Source organism: Mus musculus, chromosome 3 (assembly GCF_000001635.26).
Source record: "Mus musculus strain C57BL/6J chromosome 3, GRCm38.p6 C57BL/6J".
Lineage (NCBI taxonomy): Eukaryota > Metazoa > Chordata > Mammalia > Rodentia > Muridae > Mus > Mus musculus.
Genome location: NC_000069.6, coordinates 65,148,190 through 65,174,738, shown reverse-complemented (window position 1 = coordinate 65,174,738; position 26,549 = coordinate 65,148,190). Strand labels below are relative to the sequence as shown.

Below are 26,549 nucleotides of genomic sequence, written 5' to 3'. Positions count from 1 at the left end.
CTCATAAGTCTCTAGCTCTCTGCCTGTTCCCAGGAAACCTGCATGCGCCCTAACCTCGAGCTTCCTTCTGCTGCCACGGAACTGTCCTGTGGCTCACGCCTTTCTCTGACTGACAGGCTGCAAGTCACACCGGTGTAGCAGAGGGCAACAGAAACATTGCTGGGTCTGCGGTAAGATTTTTTTTTCAAAGGACCCCAGAGGCTTTTCCGTTTCTCTTCTCTCTGTTCTCTCCTGAATGATCGGAACAGGCTTTCCCCTCACTGTGCTATCTTTTCATGTTGGATTTCGGTTCACTCACCAACAGCTTGCTATGAACCCTGTGCATAGCTTTCATAGACCGGTGTTGGGCCTCGAACTCAAGACCATGGTCTACCGCTGAGCTAAATCCTCAACCCCTATCACGTAATCTGGTAATGTCCCATGTAAGCCAACAGCAGAAGTTGGCGAAAGCATTCACCTTCAGGGGCCTCACACATGGGCAGGGACCTGGATGGTCTAGAGGTGAATGTTGGATGGAAAGCCTCCTTCCAAGTGTTAAATTTTTGACTGAGAGTTTGCAAATGGCGAGACCCATCAGAAATGAGGAGGAAGGCAGGAGCTCCTTCCCTGTCACTCAGAGGCAACACAGTCCCAGCTCCATGCCCCCCCACCCCCACCCCCGATCATCTGCATTCACCACAGCTCAATAACAGTGCAGTTTAGTCAGACGATACCTCAGTAGTTTTGTGAGACTAGACCCCTCCTCTGCTGTGATCCTTAGATCCGGGTATAAATGGCATGACTATACCCAAATGACCCCCCCCCCCAAAACACACAGGCTAGAAACATGAGCAGAGCCAGTTTCTCAATGTCTCGCACCCATTTTTTTCCAAACATAAGGCAGCCCCATCTTCACCGTGTATCCATGTCCACTGTCTCTTGGCTTTCCTGTCACTGCTCTAACTGGACAGCCCACAGCTCTTGCCTGGATGACTGCAGACGTCCCTTGTCTGGTCTCTTTCTCCCTCTACAGAAGCAGTTCTCCCATCTGTGACCTCTGCAATTTCTGTGTATTGACTGTCTGCCTCTACCCTTGACTAGTTATTCGGTTTAGGCCCGAGTTAGATCTATCTCATGTGGTGTCCCTCCCGACCCCAACTTGGAGCTCTTATTACAGCCTCTTCCATTTATTTTATTATTGTGTTTGTTTCTGTTGGTTTGTACCTAGGACAAAGAGGTTCTGTATGTCCTGTTCCCTCTAACTCCACAGTGTCTGGAACACTGTCTGACACCTTTGCTAGATGATGCTGATATAGTTTTTAAAAAAATCTAAAATTAAAAAATAAAGGACAAGACCCCTAACTACCATCTCTGTGTGCGAATTCCATTGATTATTCCTGTGAGATCCATAATACTTGCATGTAAACAGTCTCCCTTGGAAATCTCCTGAATCACCAGCTAGTTTAATGTATACAAGGATAATGTGAGTGCTGAGAAAAATCACAAGTTTGATGAGCTAGAAAATAATGCTTGAAACACAAATGCTACTCAGAAATCTCCCAATTAGTTGTCATGGGAACCTGTGAAACAACGTGATTGATGGGAGTTTCTAGTCTCTTTAAGAGCAGGTTCAACGTGTCTTCTCACAGAAGCAAGGCAATGCTATGAAAAATACGTCTCTGTATCCTGCATGCTAACTGGTGCCGGAATCTCTTATGGTATGAAATAGCACAAGCCTGGTCCTCCCAAGTCTCTGTCTGCGACTCAGTTTCTCATCAATGATGAAACCAAGCAACAGACAGAGGCATCGTCAGTCTGAGGGTATGAGCCTTTCAGTCAGAGTTCCCAACTCAGCTCACAGGGCTGATTCCCAGGAGCTGGAATTTCATTTCAGCCAAGTTAGAAGTGTCTAGTACTTCTCTCTGCGGGGGCCCATAATCGTGATCCCCAATTGATGGTGCTGTTTGGGAGCTTTTGGGGGTGTGGCCTTGTGGAGGAAGTTTGTCACTGGAGGTATGCCTGGTGAGTTTAAAGATTCCACTACTTGAAGCTCTCTTTGCTTCCTGCTTGTGAGATGAGAACCTCAGCTTTGCCACCATGGACGTTTATCCTTTGGGAACTGCAAGCCTAGATGAACTCATCTATAAATTTTCTTGGCCAGGATGTTTTATCACAGCAATAGGAAAGTAACTAGTGCAGTATTTTTGTCAAACAGCATGAATTACCATGTAACTAAATGTACCCCGAAAAGAAAATGCAATTTAAGTGCTCTCACCCCTCTTTTCTGCCCTGCCCTGCATCCCCCTTCCTTCCTCCTCTCACTCCTCCCTTCCCCTCCTCTCCTGCCTTCTGTCTTTCTGTCTCTGTGTCTTTCTCTGAAAAAAAAAAAGAAAGAAAAGCTGGATTTGTTCTCTTACAAGTTTACTCCCATGTTTTAAGATAGTGTCATGCGGATATGGACAAGAACAGAACAGGATGAACAAGATGTCTGAAAAATGGCTGCTGAAAGTTCATCTGCTCAATTAATGCAGGATAGACAGAAGAAAAAAAGGACACATGTTTTCATAACATTAATCAACTGAGTGTTTTCCCCTAGACTGTTTCACGTTTGGCTACTTAATTTTTGATGATTATTGAAGCTAGCTTTGGTAGATCACCTACTATGAGCACAATAATTTACATGCATTATTTAATCCTCACAGCAGTGCTGAGATTCATGACAGCTGTTTTCAGAAAATAAAACTAGCGTTCATGGTGGCAGAGTGCTTACGAGCCATGCTCACAGTCTGGACTTAAACTGTGACAAGCTATGGATTTCCTGGCCCTTTCTGGCTTGTGCCATTCTCTCCAGCCATTTACAACTTCTCCTTATTGGTCTAGAGTCAGGATGGCCTTATTAATTTATGTCATCTTAGACTTAAATGTGACCATATTTGTCAAAGATTACATATATTCCAGCATATCATACATGCAAAGGATATTGTTTCCTCTAAATTTTCTTCATATCTGTTAGAAGAAAATGATAGAGAGCTTACAGCATCTCTTTGCTCACTATTTCCCTTTATGCATTATCTATAAGACTTTTTTGCCAATAACTACTCCAGACAATATAATTAATTACATGAACATGGATTATTAGACCACAATCGACAAGAATATCCTGGTAGTATTTCAGATAACACTTAATGATGGTCATAACGTGAAGCCCTTCAGAACAAGATAGTTGAACAAATTGGACTCCTTTCAATTCACCAAGCTCTGTAGTGAGAACGTGTTGCCTGACACAAGGTCTTCTCATTATTTTTGTTGTGTCTTCCTTACTTTTTCTCACATACACATTGGATTTTCTCATTGACTGTCATCAATTAAAATTATGATTGCTAGAAAACATTCAACACTGTACTTTCAAAGTCCACTGGTGAAGAGTTCTTCTCTCATACTCCCCAAATGTCCCCAACCACCAAAGCCACAGCCACTGTTTTCTCTACTATCCTCAGTTTTCAGGAACCAAAAGGCCACTGCTCTGCTCCCTCACAGGGCTGATCTTCTCTTCCTGCTTACAGTAGACTTTGCCCATAAAAATGGAGTAATACAAGTACATTTTCACATTCCTACTGCCCTGGTATTCTTAGTGGAATACCCTTAAGATGCAGCCTCCAATAAACTGTTAACTACCGAGACAGACATCAAACCACAAATCTATCACTTTACCTTAAATTCTAAATAGGTTAGTTTTTTGTTTTTTTTTTGTTTTTTTTTTTTGTTTTTGCAAACTTGGATGAATATTGTACAAACATTGGCTACTTCTTTATTTCTAATTGTACAAGTGACTTACAGAATTAGAATTTCAATAAAAAGTAACTAAATGTCAATAAAACTGGTTGAGCTACATCTTGTTCCTAAGATAACAATGAAAGCAAACATTGTCTGTGTAGAGTGAGGTAATCTCCATCATTACGAAAGGGTGAATTACAAAGCCTCCTGGATCTGACCACTGCCTGATGAACACAGCCTGCAGCTGGAGACAAAAGAATGAAATGGACATTCCTGTTTATGTTTATTCTTCTTACTCCATAAATAAAACAAAACAAAAACAAAACAAAACAAAACAAAACAACCCCTAGGCAGTGTATCATCTATTATGGAGGAGAGGTCCTAGAGTCAACCTGATTTTATTGTTCATGTTGAGAACATGAGCTCTGGGAAGAAGTGCCTTTCGTAATATGTGGCAGCATGCACCACTGTGTGTATATGACCATGAGGGACTTTCACTTACTTGAACATGGGAAAGCGGAGTCATTGAGTCCTAAGCATAAACTTAAACTGTATCTTCCTATGTTCTATAGAACTCTCTCACTGTCTCTGATCATTTCCACTTATATTTTTAGTTCGTATTTTTCAATGTATAGCCATGGATTCTCCTGCTCTGAATCTTTCAGAAGCATCTCAGATCTGCTGAAGCAGACTCTTTGAAATTAACTTTTCAACTGTTTTGAAAGGGTTAATGTCCTCCCAAAGGTTTTCTGGTATAGGAGTTTGGTGTTGTGGTCCTTAGAAAAGACTTATTTAAATGGCCCTATCTCCCATCAGCTGCCGATGAGCAGGCTACAGCACACTTGTAGATGTATGTATGGCATTGATGTTAGGAGGGTGGGTGACATGCATCTGAGCCTGTAGGTACAGCATAGGCTGTTAGCAGAAGCATCCACATGAGGAGAATGCTTAGGTGGGGACAAAGCATAGTGGAAAAGAATCAGGTTGTGGATTTGATCTTTGCCATAGGACAGATTTCCCAATCTTAGAAGAACTTACAAGATCTAGGTTGGTTTTATTTAAGGAGAATGGTCTTTCTCTTTGCCATCCCAACAGAGGGATATTTAGAAAGTTCAAAGAAAATTTGCTGGGGCAGGCATCTCTGTGACCAGGACAGTTCTGTTCAAAGTTCATAGAATGGAAAGAGGGATTAAATTCCACTCAGAAGAGATGAAATGGTTATCAACGGTTAGAAAAATAGTAATGTAGTAGCCAGGTGTGTTAGAGTTTTATTGTTGTGCAGACACAACATGACCAAGACAACACCTGTAAAGCAAATATGTAACTGGGTATGGCTTACAGTTTCAGAGGTCAAGTCCATTATCATCATGGCAGAAAGCATGGTAGCCTGCAGGTACACATGGTGTTTGAGGATCCTAGAATTCCACGTCTTGATTTGAAGGCAACTAGGAGGAGACTCTTCTGCAGGCAGCCAGGAGAAGGGTCTCTTCTGGATTGGGCAGAACTTGAGCATTAGGAGACCTCAAAGCCTGCCTTGACAGTGACACACTTTCTCCAACAAGGCCATACCTATTCCAAGAAGGCCATTCTTCCTAAATGTGCCACTTCTCATGGGCTAAGCATATTCAAACCACCACACCAGGCTAACAAATTTAAAGCTAACCATTAAAAAAAAATCTAAAATATGAATGTTGTAAACCAGATCTTTATACTATAGTGAGAAAAGGCAGTCAACCCATGTTCTACTCTGAAGGAAGTAATGGGAATAATAGATCAGGGGTGATATTTAAATGGGGATGGAAGGAAAAGACAGAAAAGAGAGTCATGGGAAGCATAATTCATACCAGAAATGTTTTAAAAGGCCATATGGAAGCCCATTTTAGAGATTATTTAATTTTTTATATGAATGGTTGTTTTGCCTATATTTATGTCTGTACACCAAATGTGTACCATATGGAAGACTATTTTAAAAATTATTTTATTATTTTATGATTTTATTATTTTACATGTGTGGTTGTTTTGTCTATATTTATGTCTGTACACTAAAGGAGAGCCTGGTGTCAGCTTAGACCAGAGAGCTTATTGGATCCCCCGGAACAGTTACCAAGTGATATGAGCCACCATGGGTGCTGGGAATCAAACCTGGGTCCCCTGAAAGAGCAGCCAGTATTCTTAACTGCTGACCTATCTATTCAGCTCTACAGAAACCTATTTTATTAACCAGTCAATCACACAACACATACACACACACACACACACACACACACACACACACACAGAGAGAGAGAGAGAGAGAGAGAGAGAGAGAGAGAGAGAGAGAGAGAGAGTTTAAAGTTATCTTACATGGAGGATAGTATTACTTCTAGAATATATAGCTTGCCAAATAAAAAGAACAGTGCCAGATGTTATACACCGGTGTCTCTTTGAATTGTTGTCTAGAAGGTTCTCAAATCCCAAAAAGATGATGCAAACTATAGAGATGATTTTTGATGGCTTACAAGAAGTTGATGATAAGATCCCATTGCTAAAGACACCACAAGGTTTGGTCACAGGACTTGCATACTCAAGTTAGTGCTAACCTGGCAGTTTCCTCCCTGCTGGCTTGCTTTCATAGTACTGGAACCTGCTACAGAGGCTAGTGGGACAACTTTATAAACTACAGTAATTACTGGTCCAGGAAGATACACCCACCAGTGCAACAGTGGCATGAATATTATGGGAATAATCAAATGCTTTCTGATGGGCACTTATCCATAGGAGAAAACTCATCTTGGTACTGTAAATCTAACCAAGAACTCATGGTTGGGGAGTTCATAGGTACCAGGAACAACATACTACTAATTTGCTAAATGGACATAGTTCAGACTGCATTATAAATACACATCTCTACACCTCTAGAGTACAGAAGTTCTTAATCTTCATCAGAGAAGTTTGTGCAATGGGTAGCAGTTAATAACTAGACAATTGGTCAAAGTGTACAGATTCAGTGTCTATGCAGTGCTTAGCAATAAATGAGACATCTATGTCATAACCCTTAGTCAGGGAACATGATAGTAGAGCAGAGAGAGCCAGAGGTTGGGAATGGCTGGGGTGAAACAATAACTTCTGAATGTGACAAGACAATTGCACTCATGAACTCATAGCAGCCATGGCTGTCTGCACAAGATCAAGCCAGTGTGCATTTCAGCAGGAATGGGGGAAGGGAACAGTCCCCACTCCTACCTAAGGAGCAATTGACAGTTGATAATTACTAGACATGGGGAGTTAGTTTTCTTTAGGTGTGTGGTCTCTGTAGATTGTTTTTGTTCAACCTCCATCTATTGGCAGCATGAGTCATATCTAGTGGGTTATAAAAACTACGTGACATGAAGTTGGGAGGGTGTTTTGGTGGGGCATTTAGGAAGAGCATACTGAATGAACACATAAAATTTCTAGAGAATATGCAGGGAGTTCTAAATTCACAGCAAGGAAGGCAAACTGAACAAGAGGTTGGTGTAGAGAGAATATCTTGTGTATTTTATGGATGCATCACCTGCCAATTAGAAGGCCTATGGACTATGGCTTAGGCAGGAAATAGAGGTGGGACATCTGGGAGGAGAAAAAAATTCTGGGATTCAGTCAGAGGAAGAGAGTCACCGGGGAAGATGTGAGGAGCTGGATGTGTGGTATCTGAGCATAGGTAACCAACCATGTGGCAAAATATAGGTTGGAATAATTGGGTTATATTAGTTATGATCTAGTTAGAGTAGAGCCTAGCTATATGGCCAAGGCATTTATAAATACCTTGATATTTCAAAAATATATTTTGAGTCCAAGTCTTATTTCTGGGAGCATGGGGCTGGGAGGAAGAATTGGAGACTAACTTCAACAGGTTGGGACAGGGTACTGACCAGATTCTTTGCAATAATGCACAGGTCTGTTTTGATAGTGCCACAATGAAGACTACATGCAAACCTCACTGAAACTAATGGTTCATCCTCAGAATTGTACACTCCCAAAAGGAATGTTCTTTATGCCCCTTAGGGTGATGGGCACATCTTGAAGAGAGTTGAACTTGGAAACTGATGCCCCATGGATCTCCATAAACCCTTGAGTCATGCCAGCCCATCCCAGTGGTCTCCTGTCTTGGTCATTCATTAAGTACACTGGGAACTTTATAACACCTTAAGTTAGTTAAATGTGAATCTCTGGTTGCTAGATTTGGAGCACAGCTACTTAACAAAGCTTCTGGGATCTGTTGTTAAGCCAACCTACTTGGAACTGGGAATTAAATGGGTGACACAGAGACTCTGGGGGAGAACATACTGACATGAAGAATCCCTAAAGAGCATCGCCAATGAATGGAAGTTGCCATGTCATGATACAAAGTCAGCAGCAGTATTCATTAAAAATGGGGCCTTGGGGACATTGACATATGGTTCAACATCTTTGCATGAGATGTCATGCAAAGAACTTTGCTTCCTTTGTGTTTTCCTTGTGTACAAAGCACAGTAGAGGAAGAGTATAAGTGATAAGCTTTCAGATTAATTATTTCAATTCCCTTTTAGTATCCCAAGGCTACACTGACCATCTGCCTGTGGTGGAGGTGTTGAAGAGGAGAGAGGTGGAAACAAGGAGTTTAGGGCTCTCCCACATGCATTTTTCTTGACGTTTGTGGATGTGCTGGGGATAGGATATGACTGAGAGACTTGTGGTAAGGCATGTTGGTGTGCACAGGGAAACAGGGTGGGGAGGGTGTGACTTTGGAATCCTTCAAAGTGGATAAGGGTAGAGATAAGACACAACTATCACTACTTTTTCTTGGTATTCAGTTCAACCTTAAATGGGCATCTAAGGGGGTGTATGTGTCTCAACCCATCGTCTGGATTCATTTTTACATGTTTCCTTTATTTTAGGGCCTGGGCTTGACTTCTAGGTTTTGGCTCTATAAATTATCCTGTAGGCTTGGTATTCTAAGCTGCCTACTATATATGTTTTCCTTCCTTCCTTCCTTCCTTCCTTCCTTCCTTCCTTCCTTCCTTCCTTCCTCCCTCTCCTCTCCTCTCCTCTCCTCTCCTCTCCTCTCCTCTCCTCTCCTCTCCTCTCCTCTCCTCTCCTCTCCTCTCCTTTCCTCCCCTTTCCTCTCCTCTTTTCTCTCTCTTTCATTTCCCCCTCTCTTTCTTTTGATGCTGAGAAAATACCTGATAAAGCAACTTAGGGAAAGACAGGTTATTTTGGCTGATAATTTAGGAAGGAATTCAGTCTACTTTGTAGAAAATCCTGTTGCATAAATATAGGCACATGGGATGGCTGTTCACATTGTCAATTCTGGTCTTTTTTCTTTCTGGTCAGCCAGGGATCCAAGCTCGTAGGAATATCATAATTGCCTCCCCAGTTAAATCTGCCTGGACAGTTCCACTGACAGACATGCCTGGAAGTGTGTCTCCTAGGTAAATATAAATCCAGTCAAGTTGACAATGAAGATCAACTATCATCGTACACACAGACCTATGTATCTATACCAATAAACACTTAACCTTGCAAGACAGAGTTATTGTATGTCACATTCCTAAGTATATTTCAGATGATTAAACTTACCATAAAGTATGTAATGTAAATATAAAAATAAAATTTAGATACTCTAGACTACTACATTATTTAAAAAGAAAAATTCGGGTTTTTTTTTTCATCTTTTCTGTTTTAATCATAGAACAAAGAGATCTCTATTCATGTGACATGGGGGGGGGTAGTAGATATGAGAGACCTAAACAGAGTCTCGTGAAATATTACATTATTACACAGTGGGAGATGCAACTGCTACCTTGGCAGTATTGATTAGCAGGGTAGGTCTGGGCAGGAATCCAAATTATAAAATCCATTTCCTCTCTGCACATTTACAGACTTGACCTATGAGTTGAGATCATCACGGAATCATTGAAAATGCAGGTGGAAAATCCACCTGCAAAATCTTTGCCTTGGAGGTTCTTGAAGATCCCTTTGTGTGATCTGGGCAGGAAATGGCCATGGCTGTGGAGCCAGAATGGGGGAGGGAGGGAGGGAGGATAAAAAGGGCTACAAACCTTGTAATGTCGCCCCACAGATGTGTGTGTGTGTGTGTGTGTGTGTGTGTGTGTGTGTGTAGTGGAACAGAACCAGTAAGTTCATCTGCTACAGTGCCATTTGGTTGCATCTCTTATAGAACTTGGCATTTCACAAGCTCAGAAAGGAGGCATCTAGCTGCAGATGGTGCACTTGGTGGTCTCAATGCCTGCTTTTGTCAGGGTACTTTATCCAAACAATGAGACAAGTGATTAATATGACAAGGGACACAGGAGCTACTATAAACAAAATGATCAGGGTCTTAGTTTGGACTGAAAGGGGCAGAGCTATAGGGTTAGGCAATGATAACAAGAACAGAAGTTTAAAAGATGGTTTTGCCCATAGGTAACCTACCCACTAGGCTGTGCATAGATTGGTCTACCCAGATGTCTCTGTAGCCCCACATGATCCCAGGAATGATACAAATGCAGGACTGGGGCTCAGTGAGCAAGTTTTTCTGTCTCCACCCAGCCAGTACTGTTCCAGGGGTTCCAAACAGGACTACAGGAATTGGAAAGTGGGACCAGTTGGAGAGAAAGATGGAATTCATCTGATTTCTTTTCTTTAAGGCTTACTTAGAAATTATCACACTCTAGAATATTTAGTGTAAAGAAAGAAAAAGGGGATGGCAAAGTCTAGAGGGCTTGGTCTCCCATGAACAAGTGTCTGTTTACTTTCCACCTAGAGAAAAGAGAGTGCAAATCCTTTGAGCACACAGCAACCCAAAGACCTGACTGCCTTATGCCTCCTGAAAATTATCAGCCAGATTCATAACTTCTCCATGTGGCAGGGAGGAGGGGGAAGCACATCTAGATGGACAGAGGACTCTGAAGGCAGCAGCATTTGCCACTTAGTGCTATACTATGTTGATGCTCCCACCTCTCTTCTATCAGACCACGACCCCCCTCCCCCACCAGAGTCAGATCTGATGTGCATCCAAATTGCAGTATTTGGAACAGAGACACAGGTACTATTTGAAGTGAGGAAGGTAACAGAAGAACATACCTCTCAAACATGCTTCTATGGTTCCAGACACTCCAGACTATAGGTACATTTAATTCTCATAGCTGCTACTTGCCTTTCACACCCAATGCTGATCACTTAGAGAAGTTACTAGTGACAAACACTAAGTAGAGGAGACAGTGTTTGAACCTACATCAGTCTAATCCCAAGACTATTCCCTTTGCACTCAACACACTTCCTTGAGAGGCCCAGGATAGGGAGATAAGTATCAATTGTCACAGTGTGAAGGGGTGTGCAACGGCTTGACAATGAACCTTCACTGGTGGGGATCAATGTCCACTCAGTGTCTCTAAACAAAGCAACCTCTGGTTCCCTGAGAAGTGAGGAAGAATAGAAAAAGGAAAGGAAGATAGAAGGAAGGTGAAAGAAGAAGAAAAAGAAGGACTGAGAAGAAAACGAGAAGAAGGTGGGGAAGACAGTGAATTTGATGAATGACTCAGGTCTAACTTCTGTGCAAATTGTCCAGGCCCTCTCCACAACAGATCTAAGTGGTCAACTGTCTCCTCCTCAAAATGCCATTTTCCTCTCTCTAAGTGCCCCTTTTTGTGCCCCAAGGGAACCATTTATTTCCAACTTATCTCACGTATATATAAGGACATTTTCTTTCTTGAGGAGGTTTTGATCTTCTAAAGTAGAAACAGACAATTTAAGCAATTTCCATGCATATAAATTCTAGCTGTGGTATATTATTTTAATTCTGGCAAGACTGGTAGCAAAGACAAAATGAAATAGGAAAAATAAAAGGGGTTACAATAATGGATGTGATTCATGACACCAATTTTCACTTGCTTGCAAATTCTGGGCACCACAGAGCTGTGATGTATCAGTTCATCAAATACCCAAACTGCTTCATTTAACCAGGCTTCCTAGGGCTTTCTCAGCTCCATCTCTCTTCCCCTTCTTCTTCCTCATCATTCCCTCTTCCTTCAAACATTTCTTCCCCCTTCCCTCTTTCCTTTATATTTCCTTTCCCCTTCTTTTCTTCCTTCTTTCATTTCCTCCCTTCTTCTGCTCCACTTGGCTAGCTCTCTCAACAGAAATCCCTTGTTTCAGAAAAGAATATTTTTGGAGAGTGGAGGACTGAACTGTAACCCTCTTAGAGCTGCAAATAATATCTCCTAATTCATCACTGGGGATTTACTAGAGTGGCATATACACAAATGAGTTAGTCTAGTTTTCATCATTCTGAAGAAAGGAAGCCAGATTTTTTAATCCATTGTGTCAGAACTGATAGAATTTATGAATAAGCATTAAACTCCCAGTACTTTTCAAGGATTTTCTTCATAGTTAGAGCCTTATAGAGTTAGCTTAAAATAATTTGAGGAGGGGGAACTATAGAGAAGGCTTAGAAGTTAAGAGCACTAGCTGGTCTTTCAGTGACCATAGATTCAATTTTTAGCACCCACATGTTTGCTCACAACCATCTATAACTCCAGCTCTCTCCCTGGGCACCAGGCATGTATTTGCTACACAGACATACATGCAGGCAAAACACCCTTCTCAAATAAATAAATAAACAAACGAATGAATGAATGGATGAATAAATAAATAAATAAATAAATAAATAAATAAATAAATAAATGGATAAATGATTTTGGTTGTTATTCCCCACCCACCCCCCAAAAAAATCAAATCAATGTCAGCTGAGACCTTAACAGTGTGGTTAGAAGTACTGTTACTTTTAAATACGTTCTAAATATCAAAGAATAGATAAAGAATCATATTTCCTTAGAGTATAAACAATGTTTCTGATGTTATACTCGCAGATAGGTAATGCCACGTATGATTTATAAACATGACATCTCAGTAAAATGTAGATGCACACTATTGTCCAAAGGGTCTTCAAGCTCTTGCTTTCACATCTGCATAATGCAGGAAGCAGATTAGAGCAGTGTCCCAACACTTTACATTGACAGGCAGAACTCTATCTTTTTAAATGAAGATTTGTTTTAATTTCTTTCCCATTCAATTATGACTCACTGTCCACTCTTATACGATAGGATAACATTGTTCAGTGACAACAGGTGGCATGCTGACATCAAAGAGAAGAATGAAAGCTCTTTGTTGAACTATCTAGATGGCCTGTTGCCAATACATGTTTCTAAACCTAGAAGCCTTGAAAAGATTTTTTTTTTTTTTTTGGTAGCAATGCCTTACCCAGGAGCCTAAAAAAGTCTCCATGTTGGTAGAGTAATCACTTATTTTTAAAACTCATTTTGAGTTTTTTAGTATTTATGAGTCAGTAAGTTAGAGACAAACAGCAGGAAAGCCTTCAGCTTCCAGGAGGAAGCCATAGTTTAGAGAAGACCAGATATGTGTATAGTAAGTACCATGTAAGGCATGATGGCTGTGCCACATGGTAGGTGCTCTATGTAAGCTACTTTGTGGGTGGAGGCAGAAGGAATATAAGCCTAGAACAAGTTCTTAGGAAAAGAACCCTAGAAGGCTCAGGGAAGGGGGCATACTGGGTTGATGCAGTGGCAGAGAAAAAGCTTCCCACTCTAGCTACCAAGCTTGTTGCCTATTGTCATGCCTCACTGGCATGATGAATTCTTCTCTGGAACCATAAGCCCAAATAAACCCTTCCTTCTGTAAGTTGCCTTGGTCATAGCAACAGAGTAGTATCTCACACACTGACCATGACCTTGAAGTAGGTCTTAGGACCATTTTCTTTCTCTGCTTTCCAGCTGTCCTGAGTAGAGCAGGCTTCCTTGGCCACACACTTCTGCTATGTCATGTACCAACACAGTTCAAAGCAATAGACTTAAACTATGACTCAAATTAAACCTTTCCTCTTTTTAGGTTAATTCTCTTAGGTACTTAGTCACAGTGGTGGAAAGGTGACTAACATACTAGGGGAATCTAGGAAACCCAACAGACCAGATGACAGTAGAAGTAAGATTCCAGAGGGCTCTGTCCATTATCAAGGGTATTGAGATGTTAGCCTTCAAGCAAAGACACCTTTGGGATTTATTTTGGTGGAACAACTTGGAAGGCAGTATGGTGCATTCAGGGCAGGGGGCAACACTAGAATCAAAGAAACAATTAGGAGTCCAGAAATGTCCTGAAATGAGCAAGTCTGGACACAAATGATTCAGGTGGGATTCTAGGTTCAAGTCTACAGGTTCATATTGTAATTGATTGTACAGGAAAGTTTTATGGTGGCAGAGGATAGAAAAACAGGGTGAATAGAGTTTTGTAAATGAGGCTAAAATGTGAAGCTAGGAACTCTGATTTCCTGTTGCATAGTTGAAGGAAAAACTTAAAATTAAGGATTAAGCTCACATTTAGTTGTTGGGCACTGTGACCCACAATATCATTAGCTTTTTCTCACTTAACTCTGCTACAGTCATGGCATGTTCACACTGTTTGTTTTTACCTGCAGAGATGCAGGAACCGAGGCTAAGATCTCAAAACTCATCCCCAGGCACCAGGGGAAAGTGACTCTGAAGCCCATGCTGCAAGTAGGGTCCAATAGGAAGAAAGCCATTTTAGCGTGATCCCCTCATCCAGCAAGTTTTTGGTGGGTAAGATGCCAGTAGAATCCTTCTTTCAACTCAGTATGCCAAGTCAGTGTATGTTAGAGTTCACATGGTGAGCTACAGAACAGCAGAGCATGTCCCACTTCAGCTCAGCCATGGACTCTGAACTCAGGCACCCTTGAGCAGCACAGGGAGAATTTCTATGTTGTGACTGGATACAGGTGAGCATCTCCTTCTCTTATGACCTCTAGGGTCTCATCTTGATGAATTTTAGAACCAAAGACTACTTGAATTTGATTCCTGCTGTGGAAACATGGCCCATAGGAACATCAGTAAGACAATTTGCCAGATGTTAGGATTTCAATATGATAAAATAATTTGGGTATTAGATGTTGGGTTTCTTACTTTCATTTTGCTGAAATTAGGCATTAGCAAACACACAAGGAAAATGTTCTCTAGCTTCTGTCATCAACATTTCTTAAATAAAAAAAAACCCAAGTAACACCACAAAAATAAAGAAACCACTTTTACTTTAAAAAAATCGTACAAATGCTCTCACTTATATAAAATCATGTATGTGCCTATATTAAAATATTTCAAAATTATATTAAGAAAAGATGAAATTAATTTTTAAATGTTGGATGAGTAGCTTTAAAAAGTGACTTCTGATATGGGCATTGTACTTATGTCTATAATCCCAGAACAGGAGGGTGGCTCTAAGACAGCCTGGACTACAAGCTGAGTTCAAGGTGAGCTGAGGATTCATAGTGAGACCCTGTCTTAAAAACAGACCCAAACCCCCAAAACAAACACAAAATTAACTGCTGTGATACTTCTTTACTTTTCCTTGAGATTTTTAGTATCTTCTTCCCAAGCTGGCATAGACTTAGATCCAGTGACTGAAAACCACAGATCCGTCTAACCACCACCTCCAAATTTTCATTGTCTTTGCTTATCTCTTCTCTAGCTGTCTCTGAGTTCTGTGCCCAAACAGAATCAGCTCTCTACCATGAGAACACCTAAAGAAGAAATGCTGCTGTTCAGTGTTTATAAATGTACTGATTAGTAGGCATTTGTTTCCAAAGCTAAGTCAATTTGTTGCAGGATTCTAGCATCAGGGTTCCTATGACTGAGTGTTGTAGGGACGTCATCTCTTTTCGGCAGAGCCCAGGGCCAGGTCCACATCTCTTGCCTGCAGGAACACCTTCCTGGCCAAGGTGAGGGCTACATCCAGGAGGAGTGTTTCTGTCTCCTTATCCTGAACATAGCTTATTTTAAGAAGCTCTCTTTGTGTGTATGTGTGTTATTCTATATATTCTTGTTCATGTGTATGCATGTGTGCGGACATGTATGAGGAGGCCAAAGGTTGGCATTGAGTGTCTTTATTAATTATTTTCGATGTCAGTTTTGAGGTAAACTCTCTCACTGAACTCATTTATTTGGCTAGGCTTCAGGCCAATGAGCTTTAAGCACGTGATGGTTAATGTTGACTGGAGACTAGACAGGATTTGGAGTCAAGGAGGGAGGCAAGCTTCCAGGTACATTTGTTAGACATTATTTAACTATGTTAATTGAGGTTAGAAGACTCACTGTAGCTGTGGACAGCAGTTCTCCATGGAACTGAGCCCTGGACTGCATCAAAAGAAGGTCTTAAGTGACAATGAGCAGCTTTCCTTAGCTGCTGTCTGAGTATGGATGGTGCTTCAAGCTTCTGTTGCTTTGATTTTCTTACTACAGGGATGATGTTCTTGGCCTGGGAGTCAACATCAATCCTTTCTTATGTTTTTTTTGTTGGAGTATTTCATCATAGCATCAGAAAAAGCAGTTAACACAGGAGACTGGGAGGAGTGAGGCTGTCATGGTTCTTAGATCTTTGGAAATGTTTTATGGTTGGAGTACGAAAGAGTTGGGTATTTTCGATTAAACAAAAAAAATTTCCTAGTGTGCTGAAAGCAAAACAGTGGGCCATTCTGGGGCTTTGAAGACAAGAATTCTGAGAAAAAAGAAGGCAGTGGAAGTCCAGCTCCTGAGGTTTCTGAGGAGATCAAAGATGCCATCAAGAACTGCAATAGGGGCCATTTGTGTGATATTTTAGTCAAAAATTTGGCTTCATTCTACTGTGTCCTGAGGACTCCAAAGAAGTTTGGGGGAGAAAGTTTCAAACATTCAGGCTATGGGTGCTACTTTTTGTTATGCTTATCCAGGTTGACAGGGAGGCACAGCAAACAGTTTTCTGATGAGTAAAAGAGATTGATCATATCAAACATTGCAATCAAAGCATGCACTGAAAGTGGCTGAGGTATTGCTAGAGAAACATTCTCCTCTAAACTGGGACTATGGAGAACATGCCTTGAAGAAAAGGACACACCCATCAAAAGTTCCAACTTGTGAAAACCTAGACTTATTTAGCTTGAACAGAGAGAGCAGCTGAAAGGGGTATCAGCATCCACCCAGGAGATGTTTCTCCAGGGTCAGCATAAGAAAGGCAACACAGCTGTCAGCTGGGACCCAAGAAGGCCAGGCTACACCTCAAGCTTTCGAAGTACTTAGTAGGACTATTCTGCGGTACTGGTCTTGTAGCCAGTAATTTGAAATGTTGAAGGAATCATGGTGTCTTTCTCCACAGGTGTTTTTGCCAGAGTACAGCACAGGAAAAGTAAGTAAGATGAGAGGTCTGCCTATTTCTGTCCTTCCTCCACTGTCAGGGTTGCATATCCACACCAGCACGTGGAGCCTTTTACATAGATGCTGTGGATCTGAACATAGATCCTGTGCTTAGGAGGTGTTTTACCAACTTACCCATCTCTCCAGGCCTTTAAAAAAATCAGTTCTAATACATGGTAAGGGGTGTACTATATGAGAAGAATAGAAATATTAATAGTAACCTAGAAACAGAAATGCTGGAACTTTTCTGTAAAAGTGCAAAGGGCCTGGAGGCTTTGTTAAGTCCCTGGGAGAACTGGAATAAGCTGAGGCTTACCAAAAAGCAACTGAAAGCTGCCCCAATTTTCACAAATGGGAAGACTGAACCCTGGGTGTTTGACACTGGGAAGGCTGATGTTGATTCCTGGGCAGATATGTCCTTAGCAGAGAAAAGAGGCAACAACTCAGAGTTAGCCACCAGTGTGGACTCGCTAACAAGGCACAAAGAACTGGACCCATTTTTACAGTGTCTTCTTTTATTATGAAAGCAGATGGGATGGATTTTACATACTAAAGTTTATTTTAAGGCTTTTGAAATCTTCCTGTAGGATTCATTTTCAGAAAATGTAAACTAATTATATTTGAGGAAAAGTAGGTGCAATGCTGCTTTTAATCTCTCTTTGAACTGAATTTCAGTCTCATTCAGGATTTCTTTCTTTTCCCTTGGAAGTGCCAAGGTTAGAACCCAGGGCCCTGTGTGTTCTAGGTAAGTTCTCTGCCACTTGGGCTGTATGCCAAGCTCAGCATCTTATTCTTTTTGCATACCCCCCCTGGAGTTAATCATAAGCTCTAAGTGTATGTGAGTGCTCTTGTTGAGTGAGGCCTCTACATCTGAATCTAGTATGATCTAGATCTTGAAGTATGGGATTGCCTAAAGACAAAGGCAAGTCACTGCCAAATCCACATCTGTTGAGAATCTCTCACCGGATCCTTCTAGGATTTTCTATTATGGTCCTCTTCCATGGTGTTACTGCTTACCACAGTCAGATGGCTTCATCCTACAGCTTCCTCTTTCTTGGTTAACTATGAACTTTACTTGGGAGTCTCAGAGATCTTAGCTGCTTTCCCTCACTCCTCCATGACAACCAAACCAAACCAAACCAAACCAAACCAAACCAAACCAAACCAATCCAAACCAAACCAACCAAGCAACCAACTAACCACAAAAGCCAAAAACAAAACAAAACAAAACAAAAAAAAACTTTTGTGACTCTGTGATCATGGTTCCTGTGAGATACCTTGAAACCATCTTAATTGTACCACTAACCTCATCCTCACTTCATGGCATTGGCACACAAAGTCTCTCTTCAAGGCAGTTCTCTCCCTGAGCTCTGGCTGGGCAGCAGATCCCTAGATGTTATCCTTGTAGATCTTTAAAGGTAAAGATAAGTCATTCATACCTTCTTTTATTTGACCATGACTATAGAGGGAGGACCAACTTGAGTTAATGTTCATGCTTGTATCCTATTTTGCTTTCAGTTTTGCTGCTTGGAGTATCGTTATCTCAAGCACATAATGTGTGGTAAGCGACAGGAAAGATGGGGATAATTCAGGCTGCTCGTAAGGCATTTCACATCATTGTTCAGCATATTGACTTCCATCCTTTAGGTCAACGATTTCATGCTGCTCACCACTCCACCTCTGATTCTCCTCTCCAGTTAGTTATTGGAAATTTCAGGTTGACTGGCAGAAATCAAATAGTGACTCCCCCACCCCACCAATTAAGGCTCAGCCAAACAAAATTTGTTTAAACTTCACCAAACATCCTACCCAGAAAACAGGTCTCTGTAGATAATTAGATTCTTTTAACATCCCTATGCAGGGTGTCCAGACATTATATTATAGACATTAGATTATAGAAATGTTATATTAGATCTCTCAAATCCAACAAAGCAAAGATTGCCCCAAAGCCCATGGAAACAAGTGAGCTTATAGCTGAATGAACAACTTACATATATGGTATTGAGTTATAGATCAATTTTTCCCAGAAGATTTTTTTTCCATTTTTAATAGGTATTTAGCTCATTTACACTTCCAATGCTATACCAAAAGTCCCCCATACCCACCCACCCCCACTCCCCTACCCACCCACACCCCCTTTTTGGCCCTGGCGTTCCCCTGTACTGGGGCATATAAAGTTTGTGTGTCCAATGGGCCTCTCTTTCCAGTGATGGCCGACTAGGCCATCTTTTGATACATATGAAGCTAGAGACATGAGCTCCTGGTTAGTTCATAATGTTGTTCCACCTATAGGTTTCCCAGAAGATTTTTAGTTCTGCTGTAGAACATGCTTTTGTATTGTTCTAAATTCTGTTTAACAATGTTATTAATGACTCTTCTGTGAATAGGAGAAGTGATTATTGGATTTCTTGAAGGCCTACAGCCTGGTTGCACCAATTGGATGAGACTAATGTGACAAAATTTAACCTAATAGTAATTTGAATTTGCTCTATTTAGACCATTAATGTCATAACTATAGGATGAAGTGACCTGATTAAATAACAGGTTACCATATTTACATTCTGAAAGACTTAACTATAATAGAAATATGTGCCAAGAATGAGACACAACTTTAGGGAACAAATGAAAACCAAAGTGTGTATTTATATTCATATTTGACATGAGCACAGCCATATCAAGGACTCCAATGCCTCAGACCCATGGGTAAAATGCCTCTTGTGGTAAATCTCCAAGGGATGGCAAAGTCTTCCATTGGTTCTTGTGTGGATGCTGATAATATGTACAGGAAATGTCCATCATAGATTTTATCACCATAACTTTCTCCTCTGGATATTTATGACCTGAAGACTGCTACCATATAGAGATTGCACCTACTAAGTTTACTACTAAACCTATCTTCTTGTTCAGCTCTGTATAACAACCCTGCCATCTTGTTTATCTGTGTGTAATAACCTTGACTTCCTGTTCAATGTGTATAGTAAACATGTTAAGCCTCTGCGATGCAGTAACTTCTCCATCAGAGATCCCAGTCCACCCAACTTCAGCATTTCTGTATGTTCATGCATTTGTCTTTTCTTGTTGCCCCAGTCAGGACAATCCTTGGAGTCATGTAGGACATGTGTCCTAGAAACCATGATGTCTTCACCCCAACCTCTAAGCTTTGATAACTCTACCCACACAGTACTTCACAGAATTCCCCTTGGTTCTAGATCAGAACCCATGTTCTATTTAATGGCATTTTAAGTCACTCACATTATTCAATGATCCTGTATTCTTTATTCCTATCTGTTCTTTCATCACAGACCACATGTTTTTCCTGTTAGGATGGAGGAAGGAATTGTCTGTTAGACAGAGGTTTTAGGTGGTGTATATACATGTGGGGAGCCTAATTCCTAGAGGACAGACGACATTAGAGTGCAGAGGGAAGTAAGAGGATGAGATGAGAGCTATGTACCAAGGAGGTAATTAATGCTAGGTATGGACCTTAGAGAGAGATGTCCAAGTTATGGGAGAATGGGGAAGCCAGGACTAGGGAGAAAAGCAGAATGAGCATAGACCTGTGCTCTGTGCTGCTTCTTGAAGATCATCTACAGAAACAGTCTTGACCTTGTCTATCTCCACTGATTCCAGGAGAAGATGACTCACTCCTCTGTATACCAACTTTGTACTCCGAATATTTCTCTTTTAGATTTCATAGAGTCCATATTTTAAATTATTCATTCATATTTCTACTCTTTATAACTAACTGAATGCTTGCTGAATAATGAGCTGTGGGCTACTACTTTGTGAATCCAGGCTCTAGCCCATATCTTTGAATCTCTGTTGTGATATAAGCTCTATTAGGTCATGTATGTAAATAAATAATCCAACTTAATAAATACAGATTTAAAATAGAATTTCTCAAAAAGCATCTCAAAGTATTAATATACAAGTATCAAAGTATCTTGATTTATTACATGATGGAATTATCTTCCTTAATAAAAATATACTGTTGAGTATAAATGTTCACATTTTGAGTTATATCTGCTCACAGGTAAGGCATTTGGATCCCATGGCTGTAATACCTACACTCCTGATCCCTATGTAGCTTTTGAGAAATGTAAGTTTCCTACTGTGAAGGAAATTAAGTACTTGACATCAGCATAAAACCCATCCCCAAGCTAACAGTCACAGACACAGAATAAGGAGAAAAACACAAGATGGAACATTTCACAGTGAGTTACTGACAAGCTTGTTGTGAATAAAGGCAGGTTTTAATACATTTCAATTCTCACATACAAATTATCATGGTTCCACCCCTTCCCAAAGTTCAGTATGGATGTGCCAGTTAAGAAATGGTCCCTTGAACCAACTATAAAATAATTAAAACCTGATTTTCTGTTTTGTCCCTCAAACCATCAGACCCTGAGCAGGGGAGAAAGTGGCCTATGGTTAATAGTCACTGTTGTATCTATTGTGTTCAGTTCCTAAAGCTTTCTCCATGTGTTCCAAGTATGCCCCATATTAGTGGTTGTCGTCTACAATCAATTACATTAGTAATTTTTGTTTGTTTGCCATAGAAGGCACAAAAGTGTGTCATCAATTCTAGCAACTCTAATTATAATAAACAATTATAATAAAATAAACTTAAATTAATGGGATACTGTTCTATAACACTACAATATAAAATTTTACTTGGTTACATGTAATATTTATAACAAATATGTGTACATATATTTAGCTAACAAAGATTTTATAAAAATGATTGGTAAATAAACCCAATCCAATCAAAATAAAAACCTTTTACTATCGCCTTTCTTTTCCATTTTTCCTTCTCTTCCCCTCTCTCCATTCCAGTGTCTTCCTCCTTTCTTTCTCCCTTTCTACCCTCCTCTGTCTCTTTCTGTTGGTAGGGTCTCACATGTAGCTCAGGCTACCCCATAATTCATTATATATACCAGGCTGGCCACAGACTTCTGAGTATCCTTCTCCTCCTCCGTTTCCTGAGGATGATAGGCTTATGCCACCACATTCAGCTTCATTGTCTTGTACATCATTAATATATGATCCACAATAAGAGAAATGCTCTTCACTGTTAACATAATACACTTTAGTCACTCATGTATTTTACACATATCTATTGAGCATCTCCCCGATGCTGGACACTGCTCAGGACACTGGGGGTTTATAACATAAAACAGCTGACAACAAATGCGCTCAAGGAATTTACCTTCAGTGAAAAAAAAAAAAAAGAAAAGCAAACAAATGAAAAATCCCCAAATAGTTTTACACATACAGGAAATTATACCAGGAAGAATTATTTAATATAAAGAAAATAAATGGGAGATAGAGTGATGACCATTTTTAAAAGTATGTCCTGATAAGACTCCAAGGAGGAAGTGTGCGTGTTTATGTACACATGAATGCTTTAACTGCTCTCATTGGATGGAATATCACAGTGGTTAATTCTTGACATTTTTAATTAGTAGACAAATGACAGGTTTCATTGACATTTTCATGCATTATATAGCATTACATTTTGCTTATGTTTTTCTTTAGCTTCTTCCCTCCCCTATATTTCTCATTTTCCATATTTGTCTTCCTAAATAGAGGAAAGTCATATTTGAGCATGAGACTGGAGTGAGGAAAGGAGTCATGCAAACTGCTGAGGTAGTATGAAAAGGCCGAAGGCAAGAGAATGCTTGCAGAATGCTGAGTCATGAGTTGTGTGGTGAATGTAGACAATGGCAATAAGAATTTGGGTTAGAGAACTTGTCAGAGTGCATCTTTGATAGAGTTTTGGGCATTCTTCACATTGTGGTGTAAAGTTGTTTGAGGTCTGAGCAGTCCAGTGATATAATGAGATTTGTATTTTGTGAGTCACTGCCCTTCCTGAGGGAGAAGGAGCAGGATAGAGCCAGATACTTGCAGATGGACTACTTCAGTGGGTACCAGGTTCTTCTGAATCTTTTGCAGGGGAAAATATCTCCTGGCCAATAAATCTGCTAGCTCCAGTTTCTCCCTTCAGAGAGGATTGCCCTGTGTGAGATTACCAATGGCAAAAAAATGGCTGGTGTCAGTAAGCATGGTCTGTATGCTTGACTTTTAGTTCTTCATGTTCTTCTCTTGTGGTACTTCAAATGTGGCACTGCTGATAGATTTGCTCATTGAGAGAAGTCGCTACCAGAGTAAGAGACTTTTTACTAATAAAGTTTACAATTTATGAGAACCTTATTGCCTTGCAATTTCCTTCTTAGGAACCAAGTTCAGGAAAGTCAGAATCTATTGAGTGTGTGTTAGGTCTTCTCATTCACTGTTTGAGCAAGAAGATGGTCAGAAGCCCATGTCTGTGAACCTTGTGTTCCTATCCTACATCTGGCCTTGTTCACCTTCCAACATGATGTTGTCCAAACAAGGCACACATGGTGAGCTGAGGTTGAACAGAAGGCCACATGTTCCCTAGGTTGCTCAGTGCTTGGTGAGTCTGTTCCCAACCTGACGATCTCATGACTGCTCACAGTGTGATTGACAGTGGCAAAGTGGTCAGTCTCAATCCCCATAATGGCCAAGATAGCTCATGACAAAATGCCAAAAAGAATGTGACAAAGACAACAGGAATAAGCACTCCCTGAAGGCAGTGAAGGGTGGATCTCTGAAGATTGTCAGAGAGACTTTCTCTCCTCTAGCCTGTGAGTGTGCCTACGTTTTCCTACTGGGTATGTCAAGGATGTAAGGCCCTATGTGTTCTTTTTTTTTTTTTTCAATTTTTTATTAAATATTTTCTTCATTTACATTTCAAATGCTATACCCTCCCCTACCTACCCACTCCTAGAAACACTACTGACAGTTGAGTTTGCGGTTGAAATCTTGTCAAGCCCTCTTCTGGGACACACAGCAGGGTACCAAATTTCTACTAAAAGTGGCAGATTCTTCAATTCTGGTGTTGTTTCTTGTAGTGCATCGTACTAGGGCCATCTATCAGGGCCAAGCAAGGGTCATCCATGTGGGACTCCCAGGCGATAAGGAAAAATCAATGCCAGCATTTTCATCCTCTTGAGTAATAAAATCTTTGTTTCTGACTCATGAAGTATTGATAAATCTAATTTACTGGCCCATCACTAGAGTAAATAAAATTCTAGACCCTAACAGAGAAGGTCACAATTTAAAAAAAAATAGAAAATGATCCTGGATGGATTTATTATTGGCACGACTTAGGCTCAGTCTGTCATGTTAAGTAATTACAGTTTTGATAGAAAACTTGCAGAGTATCTGGCTTGAAGAACCAAAAGGCTGAGTTTGGAATAATCACAGGACTTGAAATCCAGAGAAATAAACCACAGAAATGAGAGGACCAAATGAAGAGTTATTGAATTTTATACTGTATATGAATTTTATACTTAACAGTGTTGGCCTCTGAACTATGTATTTACAAGGCAGAATTCATGTAGACTAGGCAAGCCTAAATATATAAAAGTGAGACTTCAACAGCTACCCAGATCACAGTTTGTGCTTGAAATCAAACAGTGTAATCATCTTCTACAAAAATAAAATGCTCTTTGGAGAAACATAATAGCATTCAGGATCTTTACAGAGGAATATTTAGTGTTCAGAATCTAAATTTATTTAGGATTTATTTTTTAAAAAGTATCTGACCCTAGGAGAAATAAAACAAAATAGCGCGCGCGCACGCACGCACACACACACACACACACACACACACACACACACACACACACACCTATCAGTACATCATGACTATGAGTTGCCTAATATGGTAGAACTAAATGACAAATAATTCTTTTTAGGGGAGGAGGCTGAAGTGGCTGCTCTGTTGCCATAGTTAGCCTGGTATCTGCTATGCATCCCACTCTGGTTTCAGGCTCACAGTATCTTCCTGCTTTAGCCTGCCAGGTGCTGGCAGTACAGGTGTGAGCCATCACACCTAGCTTAAAAGGCAAAGATTTTGAGGCAGCAATCACAATTCTGCTTAAAGATGGATAAGGAGTCCCACATACAGTAAAGGTAGATATTAGAAATTTCATAGAAAACCAGAAACTATTATTTTTCATACCCCAAACTCATACTTTCACCTCTCACTCATACGCGACTCATAGTGCACCACCTCTTTCTGCCTTTCACATCCTCTTCTCTTTATCCTCTTCTCTTTACTTCTTAGTTATTAATACCAGTAACTGTAAACAACTCTAAACTGTGATTTTCTGAAAGTACCATAGTGACGCTATCTCTGAGCCTTATTGGAATATAAGTATTTTGATTACATATTAACAGCCAGACTCTGTCCAATTAATTTTTCATTACAGCTTGCTTCTGTACATAATAGTTAAAGCATAAACTCAACTGAAGACAATTCACCAAGAAGATTCACATAAAATAAACAATTAGGAAGAGTTGGTGTTGAGAAGAATGTTTTTTAAAGATGTTTCTTGTCCTTCTTCACCTGCCTAAAGCATTCTCTGATTGGCTTAATAAGGAGATGAAGGGCCAATAGCTAGTCAGGGGCGGTTAGGTGAGATATCCAGCAAAGCCTGGAACTCTGGGAAATACTTAGGTGTGGGAGATTTGCCAGTGAGGCATGGAAGAAGCAGATACTGGTACTCAGGAGGTAACAAGCCGCATGACAGAACATAGATTGATATAATTGGGTTAATTTAAGTTATAAGAACCAGTTGGAAACAAGCTGAGCAAAGGGCTTAAGCAGTCATATTAATAAAAGGTCTCCATGTCATTAACAGGCAGCTGGTTGGTCAGAAACAATCCAGAGATAAGTGGGAAAAAAGGAAGTATAAAGGCTGAAAGACGCATTCATCTTAATAGTTATATAACACACAACAAAGAGACATAAAAAAGTGAATAAAGACGCCACCATGACACCTCTACAAGCTCATAACTCCAGACAGCACTGGTAATGAGATAGCTGAAGCCCAGGAAAGTTTCAGGGCCTTCCTTTTGAAAGTGATCAATGACCACACAGAAGAATAAGCAGATGAATGAAGTCAGGAAATCAATTCAGAACTTTAATAATAATGTTAGCAAAGTGGATGTAAATGTCAAATATGGAGGGGAGATTCAAGACCATGGTAGAAATAGTCATTTAGGAAATTAAGACTGTGAAAAAGAATCACACAAAATACTCAAAAATGGAATAAATCAAAAAAGAAAGAATAGACTATCAGAGTAGATACAAAGAAATACATTCTCACACATGTAAAGAAAATTTGAGCATGACCAAAACTTTGAAGAACTCTGGAATAGTGAATCCTCTCAATAAAATTATTCTAGAATTTTTCAAAAATCAACACCAAAAATTGATACCCAACTGTCCTCTTCCAACACATGATCCAAACCAGAAATCAACAAAGACATTTCAGAGGTAAACCACACCATAGATGTTTTTTTTCTCCTCTTATTTTATTTATTTATTTATTTATTTTCCTCAATTACATTTCCAATGCTATCCCAAAAGCCTCCTACACCCCCCCCCCCCATTCCCCTACCCACCCATTCCCATTTTTTGGCCCTGGCGTTCCCCTGTACTGGGGCATATAAAGT

General features: G+C 40.3%; 1 protein-coding gene and 1 long non-coding RNA gene across 4 annotated transcripts in view; one reads left to right on the top strand and one right to left on the bottom strand.

The window, feature by feature from the left end:
* Positions 1 to 26,549, bottom strand: part of Kcnab1 (potassium voltage-gated channel, shaker-related subfamily, beta member 1) — a 429,014-nt gene that overhangs the window by 203,487 nt on the left and 198,978 nt on the right. The window lies entirely within an intron of this gene.
* A330015K06Rik (RIKEN cDNA A330015K06 gene) overlaps positions 1 to 26,549 on the top strand; it is a 169,627-nt gene that overhangs the window by 127,947 nt on the left and 15,131 nt on the right. The gene's annotated exons all lie outside the window — the stretch shown is intronic.